The sequence below is a fragment of the Triticum urartu genome, chromosome 6A (assembly GCF_056163025.1).
Source record: "Triticum urartu cultivar PI428250 chromosome 6A, HENAU_Tu73, whole genome shotgun sequence".
Lineage (NCBI taxonomy): Eukaryota > Viridiplantae > Streptophyta > Magnoliopsida > Poales > Poaceae > Triticum > Triticum urartu.
In genome coordinates, this window is record NC_141878.1 from 61350691 (window position 1) to 61361450 (window position 10760).

A 10760-nucleotide genomic window follows, 5' to 3' on the forward strand; every position below is an offset into this window, starting at 1 on the left:
AGAGAGCTTTTGTCTAATATTTTTAATTAGAGAGAGCTTGTGAGAGACCTGAGAGAGACTGACTTGTGCTTGTGCATGCACGTGAGAAATAGAGATTGACTTGTGCTTGTTATGGAGAAAGACTGATGTGCATGCATGTCAGAAACTTTAATGGGAGAGAGAATTGAAGTGCGGGGAAACAGAGAGCGCATGTCTACCCCTATGACCTGCTGCCTACCCCTATAGACTACTTGTCCTATAATTAAAATAGTCAAATGGCTTAGATAAGTACTTCCTCCATTCTAAATTACTTATCACCGAAATGGATGTATCTAAAACTAAAATACATCTAAATATATTCATACCTGCGACAAATAATTCGGAACGAAGAGAGTAATATGCAACAGAATAAGCATACAGCAGCTGCAAATGTTCTGCCGTAAGACAGAACACTGCACGAATCTCAGCGGCTCCAGACGGTAGGATAAGAGGGGGTCTGGACCCCCGGGAGCTACAACAACTTTCCGATTAGTCCTAACACAACTGATGAACAGGTCTAGATATCTGCAGTAATGTGTATTACTCGTCTGAATGGCAGATTTTGCTTTGGACATGTCATTTCGCTGCGGACCAAGAGACTCATGGAAGCTTCTGTGCTTCTCCCAGTAAAGTTCATACATAGACATCGCTCGACCCCTCTTCCCTCTAGATTGTAGAGTGAACGATCAAACTACAGTACCTTGGCTAAGAAACTCCAGGGGAAAATGACCCATCCATGAAGGGTTAGCTAGCGCCCAGTCCACACATACGTGGCAAAACGAGCCACCAACGACTTTTTTCTCGAACTTCTAGCTCCTCTCCTGGTATCCGAGGTACATGAGACCACACACGTTGACCGCATCTCTGAAGCCAACGATCTGGCTTACACATCTTTGACCAATACCAACATGTACATCAGTTCTCAAAACCTTATTGAAATCACCGACACACAACCAAGCTAAACAGGTGGTTGTAATCAACAATTTCATTAGATCCCATGTTCTATACCTTGCACTAGTTCGAGCCTCTCCGTAGAAATAGGAGTCTCTAGTCTATGTCACCTCCGATGAAGACTTTAGCATCTATGTGATACTCTATGTAACCAAGAACCTCAATGTTTATATCATTTTTTCCAAAACTATCCTAAGCCTCCACTTCGGCCATTACTACTAACAACATATCATTTATCAAAGCCTAACATACCAGCTAAACCTTCGATGCATGTTTTTGAAATTTGCGTTTCTACAATGCATAACACCGTTGGGGCAAATTGCTAGGTCTTGAAGCCCTCGAACTATCGCTGGCTTGCCCACACCGCTTCCAGCAGAGGACACTCATTGGGATTGACGACTCTCCTCATGGGAGGTCACCAACTTTGCTTCATTAGTCTTGCCTTGAGATGCTATTATTGGTGCACTCTTGTCCGCACTCATACATGTCTTTGTTCTCTTGAGATCACGCTTTGACGACATGCTCTAGGGTATCTTTGGCGGTGGAAGAGCTAGGATGCTGCCCTTAGTCACACCATTATCAAGTGTTGCTGTAGCCGCAGTAATAGATGCACGGTCTATTGGAGCTGCAAGTTCAGAAGTGCATTTTTTGTTGTGATCGGCTTTACATGGTTGCATCAAGGTCCTCGTAACCATCCATAAACTCGTCCGGACCACCATCCTTGGAGTTCCTCCCTGCACCATGACCAGAGCATCCACCACCACGTCCATGTCATTGGCCTTTGCCGCCGCCTAAGCCACGACCAACACCTCTAAACCAAGAGGTGCACAAGTTTGTAAAAACTAGAGCTACGAGAAGGTGAAGTCCCTCACCATACTCCTTGTACACATGACCCAGTAGAAGCACACTGCACACCAATCCGGGAAGTGTTCATATTTTACCAGAAATACCACATGCATTTTCCCGTTGACAAGTGTCACCTCATCCATGAGTGGCTTGTTTACGTTGATCTTGACATGCAACCTGAAGAAATTACCTTTAAAATCCCCTGACTTTGGCTCAGCATACACAAATTCCCCTACCTTCCCTGCTAGGGATTTGATCAATGGAAATACCCATCTGGAAGATCATGGATTTGCATCCAAATTCCAGGGTGTCAAGGACAAAGGAGGATGGTTTGGTGAAGCCATCATAGGGAGACAACATCCATCACAAAGTCCATGGCCCCTCCCCCATCATTCTTTCCCAGTCACTCAAGCACATGAATTGGAGAGTGTACAAATTGTCATTCAACGATCATCTTTACTTCCTTGTCCAAGTCCCATGCGACCCTCATGTTTCTGTAAAACCAATATTGGCAATATGGCTTCACCATGTGCACCCTTGCTATGGCCATCCAATGGATTGCCTCCTCCGATATTGCTTCTTCTTCCTCCACCATGACATAATCGATATCCTCCTCTGAGATCCCCCGTGCCTTCATCGTTGCCTTGATATCACCAGAATTCGTGCTCAAACTCGGATCGCCTATCTCCATCTTGAAATCCTAGCCCGGTGAGATTGGACCGCGGGGCGTAAAACCAAAAGCCATTCACCAAATGCATGTGGCAAAGCCGGGAAATGATCCAAGGATCGTCCCTTTGTTTGCTTGAGCCATTCCCGACGGAGAAGAGAGGTGGGGAGGGGAGAGCTCAATGGCGTCTGTCGGTGTCAAAACCGGCGGATCTCGGGTAGGGGTCCCGAACTGTGCGTCTAGGCCGGATGGTAACAGGAGGCAGGGGACACAATGTTTTACCCAGGTTTGGGCCCTCTTGATGGAGGTAAAACCCTACGTCCTGCTTGATTGATATTGATGATATGGGTAGTACAAGAGTAGATCTACCACGAGATCAGAGATGCTAAACCCTAGAAGCTAGCCTATGGTATGATTGTATGTTGTGGTTGTTGTGCTATGGACTAAAACCCTTCGGTTTATATAGACACCGGAGAGGGTTAGGGTTACACAAGGTCGGTTACAAAGGAGGAGATATCCATATCCGTATTGCCTAGCTTGCCTTCCACGCCAAGTAGAGTCCCATCCGGACACGAGACGAAGTCTTCAATCTTGTATCTTCATAGTCTAACAGTCCGGCCAATGGAGATAGTCCGGCTGTCTGGAGACCCCATAATCCAGGACTCCCTCAGTAGCTCCTGAACCAGGCTTCAATGACGATGAGTCCGGCGCGCAGTATTGTCTTCGGCATTGCAAGGCGGGTTCCTTCTCCGAATACATCACAGAAGAACTTGAAAACGAGGATAGTGTCCGACCCTGCAAAATAAGTTCCACATACCACCGTAGAGAGAATAATATTTTCGCAATTCTAATTTGCTGACTTGTCTTGACAGTATGACGTTATGTCATGGCCCGGTGATTATTCGAACCGTTCCCTTTAACCAGCCCCGCACATAACGCGAGGCAGTTTTTCGACACGTCTTGTCAAAGCAGAGATCGTGTCCCCTTATTACGGGATTCTCATCAATATGGGCGTGGGTAACCCAACTGCGCCATCAATTACAGCGCTTGGTGGATAAGCGAGTTTTACCAGGCAAGTGGGAACGCTTAGTTTCGTCCGCCCATATAAAGGGATAAGGATTCACCTTCCTATCCACGCCTTCTTCCTCCTTTGCTCATCCGTTTTCGCACACTCGAGCTCTAGCGCCCAAGTCCACACTTCCCACCTCAACCTTCTCCAACCATGTCCGGAGCGGGAGGCAGGTGGATGGTCTCCTCCGTCATGGAGGGAGACATCAAGAAGCCGAGGAGAGCCGGATACCTGCCCGACGACATCGCGCACCGGCTCCCAGATGAGGGGCAGCTCATCCCCACCCCCAGGCCCCATGAGAGGGTAGTATTCCTCACCCATTTCCTCTGTGGACTGGGATTCCCTCTCCATCCATTCGTCCGGGGGCTCTTGTTCTATTATGGCCTGGATTTCCACGATCTGGCCCCGAACTTCATCCTCAACATCTCGGTGTTTATTGTCGTGTGCGAGGCCTTCCTCCGCATCAAGCCCCACTTCGGCTTATGGTTGAAGACCTTCAATGTCAAGCAGAAGGTGGTGGGGGGCCGCCAGGTGGAGTGCGGAGGCGCCATGGTGGGCAAGATGCCCAACGTAACATGCTCGAGGGCTCCTTTGTGGAAACCATAAAGGGGTGGCAATCGGGGTGGTTCTACATCACCGAGCCACGCGACCCTGTATGGGCAGCGGCCCCCGAGTTCTGATCTGGCATCCCCACGCGGCTCACCTCCTGGAAAGAGAAGGGCTTGTCCTGGGGTAGTTCGGAAGAGCTGACCGGACTCCAAACATGTATTCAAAACATGGTGAACAAGAAGCTCAAACTTGTCAACGTGGTCCAGGTCATGCTCCACCGCCGGATTCTCCCGTGCCAACAACGGGAGTTCAACTTGTGGGAGTTCGACCCGGCGCGACACCGAACTCTGAACAGGCTTTTCGACACAACTCACGAAGATGCCTGGAGGGTGCTGTTCAAAAACGCCGAGGTCCCCCTCCCATTACTGAGGATCGTGGATTCAGCGCGAAGCACCAAGCCAAAGCGGTAAGTTGCTTTACCTCTTGCAGGATACTTATTTTTTATAGGTTGACTCCATGCAGGATCTAAACTCCTCTACCTTTGACAGGACTGGCAGGAGACGGCCGGACAGATTGATTGTCCGGCTCCTTTGCCCGAAGGCCCAGCAGACGCTCTTCTAGCGAAGATGCTGACTCCGGCTCCTTATACGGTGCCGGAGAAGACCAAGAAGGCCAAGGGAACCCGAAAGAGTTCCCGACGCCAGGCGTCGTCGGACTCACCGCCCGATGACTCTGCGGCGCACTCCTCCCCCAAAGACGAGGAAGAAGAAGAAGATGCTCCCCCTCCTGCAGGGGGAGATAAGAAAAGGAAGGCCGCCCTAACTGGGGGGGGCCGTAGGGTCCAAGAAGGGAAGGACTCTCCTTCCGGATAGCTCCACCGCCGCCGACGAAGACAAAGACGAGTGGTTGCCCAGGGCCAAGCCCCTGGGGAGATCGTAAGTATTCGGATACCAGAGTAACTCGTAGCATTCCTTTGTCGCACTGCTTTCCCTAACGCCGAACATGATTATGCAGGCCGCCGCGAACCAGCATCGATGTATCATCGGACGGCTCCCTGGGCTCGTCGGACATGGATAGCGATCCAGTCCCGACCGCCACCTCCCCTCATCCTGCTGACGACGCCGAGGTGCTGTCTCAAGAGGCACCGAGTCGAGGGGAGACAGTCCTGGAGGCGCCTCAAGGCGACCTTCCGGACTTCGGGAGCCGAGGGGACAGGGCCCCTGAGAGCTCCGAGTTCGGCCCTCAGCCGAACACCGCGCCGGACCCTCCAGCGGTTTCGGGCTCGGGCAGGCGGCCTCCTTCTAAGAGGGGCAAGACGCCTGTGCCGGTGACCTCTGTCCATCCAGAGGCGCCGGAAAATCTGCTGGAAGCGCTTCGCAGCGCTTTCATCGACAAGGAGCACCGCACTATCATGAGTGCGGTGATCCAGAAGGTTCAGTCCGCCAAGAGCGGATTGACTGAAGCCTATGCTAGCCTTCTAACAGGCTTTGAGGTAAGTGTTTTAAAATGTAGTAGAAATATTACCGCATAGACAGTAGCCCCTGATGCTTTGTTCGGTGTTCACAAAGAAAAGCCGAACAGAGGATCAAATAATATCGCAGGAGTCTAATATAAGTATGTCAATATGCATATGCAGGCTTCGCTGTTGGCGTCCGCCGCACTGACTGCGGAGGTCGCCGTACTGAAGCAGGACCTCGAGCGGTCCAGGAAAGAGCTCGGCCTTGCCAAGAGGCAGCTTGAGGAGAACAAGGGTAAGTAATACCCTGTCTATAGATATGTATATATAAAAGAAGACGCGATTGCAAAATGACAGGATCAACGTATATTTGCCAGGGGCCACGACCGTGGTGGCGACCCTGAAGCAAGCGCTAACCAAGGCCGAAAATAACATGGCCAAGGAGCGCACCGAGCGAGAGAAGCACGAGGCTCGGGTGGGCGAGGTGCAGGAAGAGCTCCAGACTCTCGTGGCGAAGCACGAGGCATTGGAACTTGACTCAAAGACGCGGGAGTCTGAGCTTGCCGCGGCCCTCGAGAGCGCAAGAAGTGCCAAGGCTGAAGCCCAAAAGGCCCTCCAGGAGATCGACGCAATGAAGAAGATAGCGGCGGGTAAGGCTTTCTATATGCAAAGCAAGCATGTAAAAGTAAATTACTGATTACTTACCCGAATCCGGAGCTCTCCAGGAGCATTCGCAGATTTGCCCTGCAACGTGCCCGATGCCGCACAATTTTACCAGGCCGAGGATGGATGCTCAACGGAGAAGCTGTTCTGGTCTCAGTATGCTGAGGCCGAACACCCGGTGCCAATGAGCGACCAGCTGAAGCAGATGGTCGAGCTACATAAGGCGGCCGATCAGGCCATGAAGAGCTTTATAGTCCAGATGTGGCCTGGCGACACCCTTCCGAACAGCCTCTTCGGCCTGGTGAGGCGGCTTGTGGATGCCTGCCCGCGGCTGAAGGTCGTCAAGCGATCTGTCTACATTGAAGGTGCACGTCGGGCTTTCGCTCGTGTGAAATTGCAGTGGGTCAAGCTGGACGCCGTGAAGCTGATCAAGGAGGGGCTGCCGGAGGGCAAGGAGCATCGCGACCCCGAGATGTATTACGAGGGTGTTCTGCCGGGTGCCCGTCTCATAGCGGACGAGTGTTCCAAAGATGTAATATTTGAGTGAGACTTGCTCATTTTATCCTGTATTTATGAAAACTTGTTTCATATGCGCTTTGCAACGCTTGTTTGAATTTAAAATATTACCTTCTGTTTGGTTGTTTATCCAATCTGAGAGATGGCTAGTCCTCGGCTTCTGCCCCCATGCCACGAGTGCTGGGGTGTTCGGGATAAACCTGAGTACTCTTGTTCCCATGTTTGGGTCCTTCGAGGGAGGTGCTCAGCACAGCGAACAAGGCAACCTGACTAATAATGCTTTATCACTCTCACTTAGCCATAGAATTCTATAATTTTAAATTTCGGCGAAGCCCCTGGTATTCGGAAGGCCGAATTTGGGGCGCGATACATGCCTTTAAGCCGGACAGGGCCGGCCCCTCGCTCTAAGCGGCATAAGTCTTTAGGGACTCGAAAACCTCGCCGAACAGCGACCAGTCTCTTGCCTTATCATGAGTCAGTTTTAGCTTTCTCTACTGAGGTGCGGAACCCAGCAGAACCGGGGCACAATCGCAGTAGTTCTCCTAGCGCTACATTAGCCGATAGAGCGGAACGTAAGGTACCAAAACATAGGAGCCGGGCAAACCCAACATTTGACCAAAGACATGATTCGAAGCTGATGCATATAATGCTATAAGTTCGGGGTGCCGCACTTGTGAAAGTGTTCGGACTTTTCACACCGTATTGTGAGGTACGTAAGCCCCTGGTGTATTAGCCGTACCAAGGTGTATGGTTGCAAGGCGTTATTAATGAACACACACACACACACACACATATATATAACAAGAATGCAATAATAGTCGTAATGTCATGCATTGTTTATTAGAAAATTGCGTTAAAGCAGAGTGATACAGATAGTGCGAAGCAAAGAGTAGGACTATGTCCCTTCCAAGGGCAAGCTGAGGAATGATATTAAATCGAATATTTCGCTCGTTACTGTAATCAACCTAGGAATTCCATGGTATGACGTAGCTGTCTGCCTCCTTGGTTGCTGCATCATGTGTTCGGCAATAGTGCTGCCGGACAGTGTTTTCAAAGATTAAGATCCTGAAAAAAGAAAAATAACCAAACGAGAAGCCCCTAGTGCGGTTTAAGCCGCGTCTTGAGGCGTGCCGCAGTTGTGCCCCCCTCCCCACTTGTGCCCATGCTATTTTTAATGCGTAATTATGTACGCGCGGCACGATTGGGCTGGATTTGGGGTGGCCGCCGTATTGCTACGCGAGCTCAGATCGCTCCAGGCGGTCTATTTGCCGATTGCCCCAAGCGCGCTTGAAGGTGTCCGGGCTTTGAAGCGCCGAACTGGTTGATTGCCTTGAGAGGCTGCTTTGCGCTTCTGCTGCGAGGGCCGCGGTGTGCTCCTCCGTTCGGAGAGAGCGCTCTGTGTTTCGATTGACTGTAATAACTCCGTGAGGTCCTGGCATCTTGAGCTTGAGGTATGCATAATGCGGTACCACATTGAATCTAGCAAATGCGGTTCGCCCGAGCAGCGCGTGATAACCACTGCGGAACGGGACTATATCGAAGATTAACTCTTCGCTTCAGAAATTATCCGGGGATCCGAAGACCACTTCCAGTGTAATTGAGCCTGTGCAATGAGCCTCCACACCTGGAATGACGCCTTTAAAGGTCGTTTTTGTGGGTTTGATCCTTGAGGGGTCTATACCCATTTTGCGCACTGTGTCCTGATAAAGCAGGTTCAATCTGCTGCCGCCATCCATAAGGACTCGAGTGAGGTGGAATCCGTCAATGATTGGGTCTAGGACCAGTGCGGCAAATCCGCCATGACGGATACTAGTGGGATGGTCCCTGCGATCGAAGGTGATCGGACAGGAGGACCAAGGGTTGAATTTTGAGGCTACTGGCACCAACGCATATACGTCCATGAGCGCACGCTTCCGCTCCCTTTTGGGGAAGTGGGTTGCGTATATCATGTTCACCGTCCGTACTTGTAGGGGCAATCTTTTCTGTCCTCCGGTGTGCGGCTGCCGGGGCTCCTCCTCGTCATCGCTATGCGGCCCCTTATCCTTGTTTTCGGCAATTAACTTGCCGGCCTGCTTGAACACCCAACAATCCCTGTTGGTGTGATTGGTTGGTTTGTCTGGGGTTCCGTGTATTTGACACGAGCGATCGAGTATACGGTCCAAGCTGGACGGACCCGGCGTACTTTGTTTGAATGTCTTTTTCCGCTGACCGGGTTTAGAGCCTTTGAATCCGGCATTGACTGCCGTATCCTCGGTATTTTTGCTGTTAATGCGGCACTTATGTTTATTGCGACGTGACCTGCTATTGCCGTCCTTGGTATCCGGGGTACCATGGTTCTTTGATATGTTATTACTGCGAGCCAGCCAGCTGTCTTCTCCCGCACAAAAGCGGGTCATGAGCGTCGTGAGAGCTGCCATAGATTTCGGCTTTTCCTGACCAAGGTGCCGGGCTAACCACTCGTCTCGGATGTTGTGTTTGAAAGCCGCTAAGGCCTCTGCATCCGGACAATCGATGATCTGATTTTCTTTGTAAGGAACCGAGTCCAGAATTGCCTGGCCGACTCTTCTGGTTGCTGAATTATGTGGCTCAAGTCATCGGCGTCTGGTGATCGCACATAAGTGCCCTGAAAGTTGTCGAGGAATGCGGCTTCCAGATCTTCCCAACAGCTAATGGAGTCCGCTGGCAAGCTGCTAAGCTAATGCCGCGCTGGTCCTTTGAGCTTTAGTGGGAGGTATTTGATGGCGTGTAAGTCATCACCGCGGGCCATGTGGATGTGGAGGAGGAAATCCTCGATCCATACTGCGGGATATGTTGTGCCGTCGTATGATTCAATATTTACAGGTTTGAAACCTTCTGGACATTGATGTTCCATTACTTCGTCTGTGAAGCATAAGGGGTGTGCTGCGCCTCTGTATTGGGCTATATCGCGACGCAGCTCGAAAGGGTCTTGCCCGCTGTCTTCGGCCCGGCCGGATTTGTTTTTACTGTATCCGGCGTGAAGTTTATCGTCTCGCAGAGTAGTGCGCCATCGTTATCCGTAGATCGATCTTGCATACTTTGCTTTGTCCTTGAATATGTCTCGCAGGTCTGGCGTATCTCCCCATGCCTTTTTATTTTAATGGCGTCGGGGTGGAGGCTGAGCTTTTGGCTGGAATGTCTCTCTATCGCGGCCACGAGGTGGCCGATCAGCCGTATCATACGCTTCCTCCTCCAGTCGGGGTAGTAACCTGCACTTTGGGTAATTCTTGGAGGGGCGCTCGAGTTTATATTCCTCGGCCGCGAGGGCTTCAGTCCATCTGTCAGCTAGCAGATCTTGATCAGCTTGAAGCTACTGCTGCTTTTTCTTCAGGCTATTTGCCGTGGCCATAAGCCGGCGCTTGAAGCGCTCTTGTTCGACGGGATCCTCTGGTACGGCAAATTCATCGTCGCCGAGGCTTGCCTCGTCTTCGGAGGGGGGCATGTAATTGTCATCTTCCTCCTCTCCATCCGCCGCTCTCTCAGGAGAGCTGGCTCCTCCATCCTCCTGCTCTGAATCTTGCTGGAGGGGAATGTTGTTGTCTTTGGTACTATCCGGAGTGTTATTATCTCCTGTGCCGGTATCACCACTTTTGCTTTGGCGGGACCTAGAGCGGCGCCGTTGACGTTGGCGCTTGGGTTGCTTCTTGGAGGGGTCACCCTCCGCTATCTCATCGCCATTGCCTTCTTTGGGTGTATCCACCATGTATATGTCATATGACGAGGTGGCTTTCCAGTGCCCTATAGGCGCTGGTTCATGTTCGTCTCCTACATCTCGTCCATACAGTCGATGTCTTCGGAGTCGAAGTCGAGCATGTCGGTTAAATCATCGATAGTGGCTACGAAGTGGGTGGTGGGTGGGCGTCGAATTTCTTCGTCGTCCGCATCCCAATCCTGTTGGCCATAGTCCGGCAAGGGCTCTCCTGACAAAGAGAGAGACCTTAGTGAATTCAGAATGTCGCCGAAGGGCGAGTGCTGAAAGATATCCACGGCGGTGAATTCCATGATCG